Here is a 6,867-nt window from a genome sequence, read left to right on the forward strand (position 1 = left end):
TAAACAGTGGTTGGATGATAATCTACTCACCTTAAACATAACTAAAACGAAATATATAACGTTTAGTCTTAATATTCCGAGTCAGCCTTCAATCAATCATACACTAAAAATATGTAGTGGTACGCAACTACTTCATTCGAACGAAATTCTAGAAGTCTCGATTGTTCCAAACAAACTTCTTGGATGTTCTTTTATTTATTTGTTTGGAAAATTCTACATAGCAACCAAATTGTTCCAGAAGCTTCTTCACCTTTTAAAATCGACAGCATGAAGAAGTCAGTCAGTCATCAATCTGCCATCAGTTAACAAGGTGCTCAACAAGTGATCATCCGCGCACCTCACTTGCGCGAAGGACATTCTTCCCGGCTCATCATGGACTCCATCGGGACATCATCATAGCGCTTTGGCCCAGATCGCCGTTCCTGGCCAACGCTACATGGATTACAGCGCCCTGGTTCCAGCGTCTTTGACCAGCGCTTCATCCACTCACCATGACCACCACGAGGACACGCAGCATCCTCACTGGTCTGCTCAACTCCCACTCAACCGCCTACAAGGTCCACTGCACCTTCGGCCTTCCCGTCAGCACTGGAGTACTGATTGCCAAGATCGCCAGTGCCTGACAGTAAACGAGTCCGGTCACCAGCGCCCGGCGTCGACTCACAGACCCGCGCTTGACCTGCCATCACCGCCTGCATCCGGAGAATACTACACCTGTCCTACGTCATCTCATCACGGCAAACTGACTCATCAAATAAACACTCTGACCTTCACGACACATCTTTCATTCTGTGCCTCCTCACCAGATCACCAAAAATACATTCATGTAGAGATAACTCTAGTTGTCTGTGCAATCCACTAGAACGAGTAGATTCCATTAAATATTTGGGTGTAATAATTGACAATAAACTACGATGGGAAGATCACGTAATAAATGTTACAAACCGTATACGGAAACTGGCATATATCTTCAGGTCATTACGATATATTCTAAATAAAAATACAGTAAAAACGGTATACTTTTCTTTATGCCAATCAATTATATCTTACGGTATAGTAGTCTGGGGAGGATGCTCTAACACGATATTAGATCCATTAATTAAAGCTCAAAAATTGATAATGCGGACTATTTACAAAGTACACTATATTCATTATTTTACAAGCAATAATTATTCGCCTGAAACACTCATCCACATTGAAATATCTCCTAATAAAAGATACATGACGCCAACGGGACTCGACGGGAGTGTTTCAGGCGAATAATTATTGCTTGTAAAATAATTGTTACCCTTTGTGCTATGCATAAAAAAATCTTGTCTTAAAAACATTAAATATTGAAGACAATATTAGTGATTTTTTAAACGAAAATCTGAAACAGAAAAATCAGAAAAGGAAACGGTCACATCTGGGACTCGAACCCAGGACCCTTGTCTTTCCGGGACAATGCTCTACCAACTGCGCTAATGTGACCCTATCCTACTCGGTCACTTTTAACTGTATCATACTTCGAATAAGAACTACCAACATTGTCTTCATTTTCTTCACCGCACATTTTTATTGGCAACTATCTTTATGTATGATCGCAAGATTCAACCCGAACTAAATGCAATCCTAGACAGCGTCTTTTTTTAGATAAACCTATCTTATTGTTTTTATTTTTAATGTGCGACATCTATTGACTTTTTCTACAAGTCTAGAAAATGAATTATTATTTTTCGGAATAACTTTTATTGAGTAAAAACTCAAATTGTAATATTTAAATATTGAAGACAATATTAGTGATTTTTTAAACGAAAATCTGAAATAGAAAAATCAGAAAAGGAAACGGTCACATCTGGGACTCGAACCCAGGACCCTTGTCTTTTTTTAAAAAATCACTAATATTGTCTTCAATATTTAAATATTACAATTTGAGTTTTTACTCAATAAAAGTTATTCTTAAAAACATTAGTTTACCAAAAAAATAATAATTAATACACTATATTCACCCCACGAAGGACTTATTTAACGACTTCAAAGTACTCAACATAAAATCCTTATACGTCAAAAACATATCCTCCTTCTATAAATTCAAACATACGAAAAAAAATATTTTTTAATCGACCCATAATACAAGATATTCCAACAAATCCAATTACACTATTCCCCCAATAAAAACCTCAATGGCACAAAGACAATTTAACTTTCTTGCTCCAAAAATATTCAATAATTTAACGTTAGAAATAAAATCAATAGCCAAATACGATAGTTTCAGGAAAGCGCTCAGGGATTTTTTGATGTGTGATTGTTATAGTGTTAGTAGCCTATTCCAAGTACTCAGATAGAGGTGTATATATTGTTTATATGCGTGAGGATGCGTCATATGGGTGTATGTATACATGTGTTGTTATATGTATATAGGTATGTCTGCTGCTATATACACATGTGTGCTTGCATGCACACATATTAAAAATTATATATATAATTATGTACATTTTTACAATCTAATGCTAATTTACTTCTTTCTCCTTTCTAATTTCTATCTTCTACTTTTTATTACAATTTTTCCAAAATTTTAGCTTCATCTATAGTTACTAATTTCATATGTTTACACTAGATTTCATATTTCATACAAAGTAATTACTCAATTGGTAATCACTCAATTGGTCACCATGAAACAAGCAGCCGCCTAGTATGGTGATTCATTATATCTACTTTATGTAAATTTCAAAATAATGTAACATGTATTAAATAAATAAATAAATAAAATAAATGTACTGATTGCTTACTCTTTAACTCGATATTAAACATAATAATACAATCAAAGACCATCACAATGTTCATTATGAGATTAACTCAAGAGTAACGAACTCGAAGAGTAATTAATCTGTAATAATACGAGTTGAGGTGTTTTTGCACAAAAACGGCGCTATACAAGTCATTTAAGTATTATTATTATTATTATTACTAGTTATATTAATTCATGCATTAATTTGTTCATATCAAATACAGGGTTTTCCAATAAGATGTGTTATTTTGAATAGCCCGTTATTTCGGTAGATGTTACTTTTGAAGCTGTTATTTTTAACATTTGATAAGTAGAAACTACGCCATTAATAAAAATATAACGATACGCGCTGCATAAACGCATTGAAATTATTAAAATTCACTTGAGTGAATCAAATGCAAATCATTTTGAAAGATGAGGCCCATTTCCACCTCGGTGGCTTCGTCAACAAGCAAAATTGTCGCATCTGGGGCTCGGAAAACCCAAGAATTATTGTTAAAAAGCCTCTTTATCTTGAACGTGTGACTGTTTGGTGCGGTTTATAGTCCGGCGGAGTCATTGGACCTTACTTTTTCGAAAATGTATCGAGAGATGATTAATGATTTTTTATGGCCGAAATTGGATGGTATTGATCTGGACAACGTTTACTTTCAACAAGACGGCACTACGTGCCACACAAGCAACGAAACCATTGATCTTTTACGATTGAATATCAAAATAACACCTCTTATTGGAAATCCCTGTAGTATTTAAAGGTAGTTTTTTGAATTTAAGTTGAAATTCATAAATGTCTTCGATATGATGTTAAATGTAAATACCTCTGAATGGTATACAACAAAGTCTTTATCGGCGTCCGTCTGTTTGTGCGCTTAGTTCTTCTAAGCTACGCAACGGATTTTGATAGGGATTTTTTATTAAAAGTTTATGTATGTATATAAAAAATGTATATTATATTTATAAAATGTAATGTTTTGTAATCAAATCGCAAAAAATATTTTCGGTCGCTTACATTGGTAACGCTGATTAAATCTTATGAGATACGTCAAAATAATGTAGTACGGAATTATTTATCTTAAAAAGGCCTAAAAAAAAGTCCGTGATGGTATATGTCTATCTCCTAAGGATAACCCCAAACAACGCGGGAATAATATAATAGGATTTTTTGATGTTAATGTTTTTTTTATAGAAAGACAAACATTCCAATGAGAAAATGTTGCTTGTGTCATGTTGGAAGATTTAGACAGCCGAGGAATTGGACTCAAACTCGATACCAACTCAGCCACTAACTGGTCAATTATTTTTCCTAGATAGCGTTCGATTTTGGGAATTTGATGTTGTCCGGATATTTTGCTGGTACATTAACATTATTTAAATATTTATCCTTTAAAATTTTTCGAATCAAATTGACTATTTTGAAAATTGCAAAAACAGTTTTAGTACTTAATATTTGGTGTCGCGAAGCTGCGACTCCACTATATTTTTAAAGGTGGTGCAGAGCAAAGCCCTATGCCACACGCCCAAAGGACCAGTCTCAAACTACACCGAATGCTAGGTTATGGGACGATTTATGCATCCGACAAACCCGATGGACAGTGCAATAGTCAAAAAGGTATAAATCTGGGCTTCTGGAGCACAAGATAAGCCCAGATTGGAATGCAGGAAAGATGGACTCACCCGTTGATGATTATCACACGTCTCCAGGAGTTTTGGATGATTTCACTTCACAAATATATAATCGCCCTGTCTGATATTAATTATCACTACGAACTCTGATGAGCAACTGACGCCACTTGTCCGATTTTACATGTGTTGCAACAATCATTTTATTATGGTGACATTTTGGGATGGGTAAAAGGGTAGGTAGGACATTTGCAGGATTTTTTATTGACATTACACTTGTCCATTAAGCCTGTGGATGCATACCTAACAATCCCCTATATATTGCGCGAACAATATTTAATATTTTTATAGTTTGTACTTTATTTATTGTATGATTTTTTTCTCATATTCAAACTTACTACGTATCATGTGAAAAATGTACCGTATCTATAGGCGTTAAATAAATAAGCATGAGTGCAAATGTCCGGAAAAATCAAATGAACTTACAAAAAATATTCCTTTTTGATTTGGGAGTGAATTGGCCGGGAAGTAAAATCAGCACGAGCAGGTACCTACTCACTATATATTTTTTATTTGTTTTGCTAGAATTATACTTTAAATATTTAAATAGATATGTGTTTGGATGGCTTCTGACATCAGGAGGTTAATAGATCATTCAGAGAATGGATTATCAACAATTAAAATTTCAGCATCGGTTTATTACGAATTTTAATCGCACCATATTGTTGTATTCCTTTTACAGATGCAATATTATAAAGCCTAACCAGCTTTCATGGTAATCAGATGACAGGTAAGGTGAGATATTTGTAACCTATGACAGAATCAATATTAAGTCAATTTGAATCACTGACAAATTTTGAAGGACTCTTGATACAGTGCTGAAGTGAATTATCTTCACTTTAATTAAGAGTTTTATGACAGTTCCAGTCTTCATTCGAGCACCCATCAAAATAGATAAAAAAAATATGAAAACACTTCCACAATAAATTTAATATGTCCATCGACCGTGGTTGAAATATCGATGAACATTATTATTTTTAATATATTTATATATTGTGTAATAATAATCTGAAATCAGTGCAAAGTTTACGTCCGAGATTTTTGCAAAACGGATTTTGACTCATAGGGTATTTTAAAAAATAGTCTGAAGTATTTATTCCTGATACGAACGGGGAATAAGTAGGAGTGTTGATTTACTTCATTGCATGTAAACCCCATTAGATAAGAAGGGAATCTGACAAGAGTGTATTGTACAGTTGTTTGGGAATTTTTCAAATTACATGGCAAAAGATCATGATCTATAAAATTTCCTCAGCCTCAGTTGCACTTTCAACTTATACTTCAATCACCACGGATTTAAATACATACAAAATGTTATCACATCTTTGCAAATCAACTTTTTTAGAGTGCGCAAGGACTCGGTTATTGCCAATATAGCAAATTAAAACATTACAAGTTGAAATTAGATACAAATAGAGTTTGTAGCTATCTTTAAATTCAACCAACGTCAATTGGATCAAAGGTTGCATTGAAAATGTATACGCTAGAAAGGAAAGAATCACTGGATTACCTAATTGAATCAAGATTTAACAAAACACATATGGTCATCTGAACAAACCAACTCTTTGAGTGTGCCTACAGGAGTAATATACTCGTAAGTGTGTATGTCGAAATGACATCCAACAGTACGATTGAAGCACGAAGTAGTGCTGACGCTCGTGTAAAAGGTGTTACTGACACCCACGTCTAAAATCATCTCTGGCAAAAAGTCTGTACACTTGTAAAAATGACTTAACTGATGCGTAGATAAATGATTTTATATTTAACTTTATCTAAAAACTTTCCTGCCGTATAAATGTTGAGATATTATGAAATGAGGTGTCATCATTCCTCGAGTCGTTCGGTATAATGGCTTTGCTACTCGTGCCCTAATCATAAACTACATCATATAAAAGATTGAACACCTTTTTAGCATTTTGTCGTGCTTAAAAGTACTTCTGGTTATTTTTAATTTATATTATATTTATGTATAAATTTACGATCGATTACCGCTTAGCGCCAGAGAGATAGCCTGTTGTTCAAGCGTATTTAATTAAAACGAAAACTAATTTTAGAGTCTAAATCTTTATTTAAATGGCTACTGAAACATTTAATAATTATTAATTTTTTCTTAATACTTCATTTAATTCGACATAATTTCAATCCAATCCATTTTATTTATGTACATGATTTGTCACATAAATTGTAAAATGGGGTCCTCAGCTACTGAGGATCACATAACCAAATAATATTTGGTAACGTGATAATAATTTGGTAACGTGATTTTAAATCACAATTTTTTATAAAAAGATGTTTCCCAACCTTGATATTACCATTTTCATTATTGATATTAAAAGAATAATTTTCCTCAGAAAACTCTTTATTTGGAGTAGCCAAGGCCCGACTATAGCTACGAGAGGAGGCTAATTTGATTGCTTTTG

This window comes from Hesperophylax consimilis, chromosome 11 (genome assembly GCF_061612785.1).
Source record: "Hesperophylax consimilis isolate HC1 chromosome 11, BYU_Hcon_1.0, whole genome shotgun sequence".
In the NCBI taxonomy this organism is placed as follows: domain Eukaryota; kingdom Metazoa; phylum Arthropoda; class Insecta; order Trichoptera; family Limnephilidae; genus Hesperophylax; species Hesperophylax consimilis.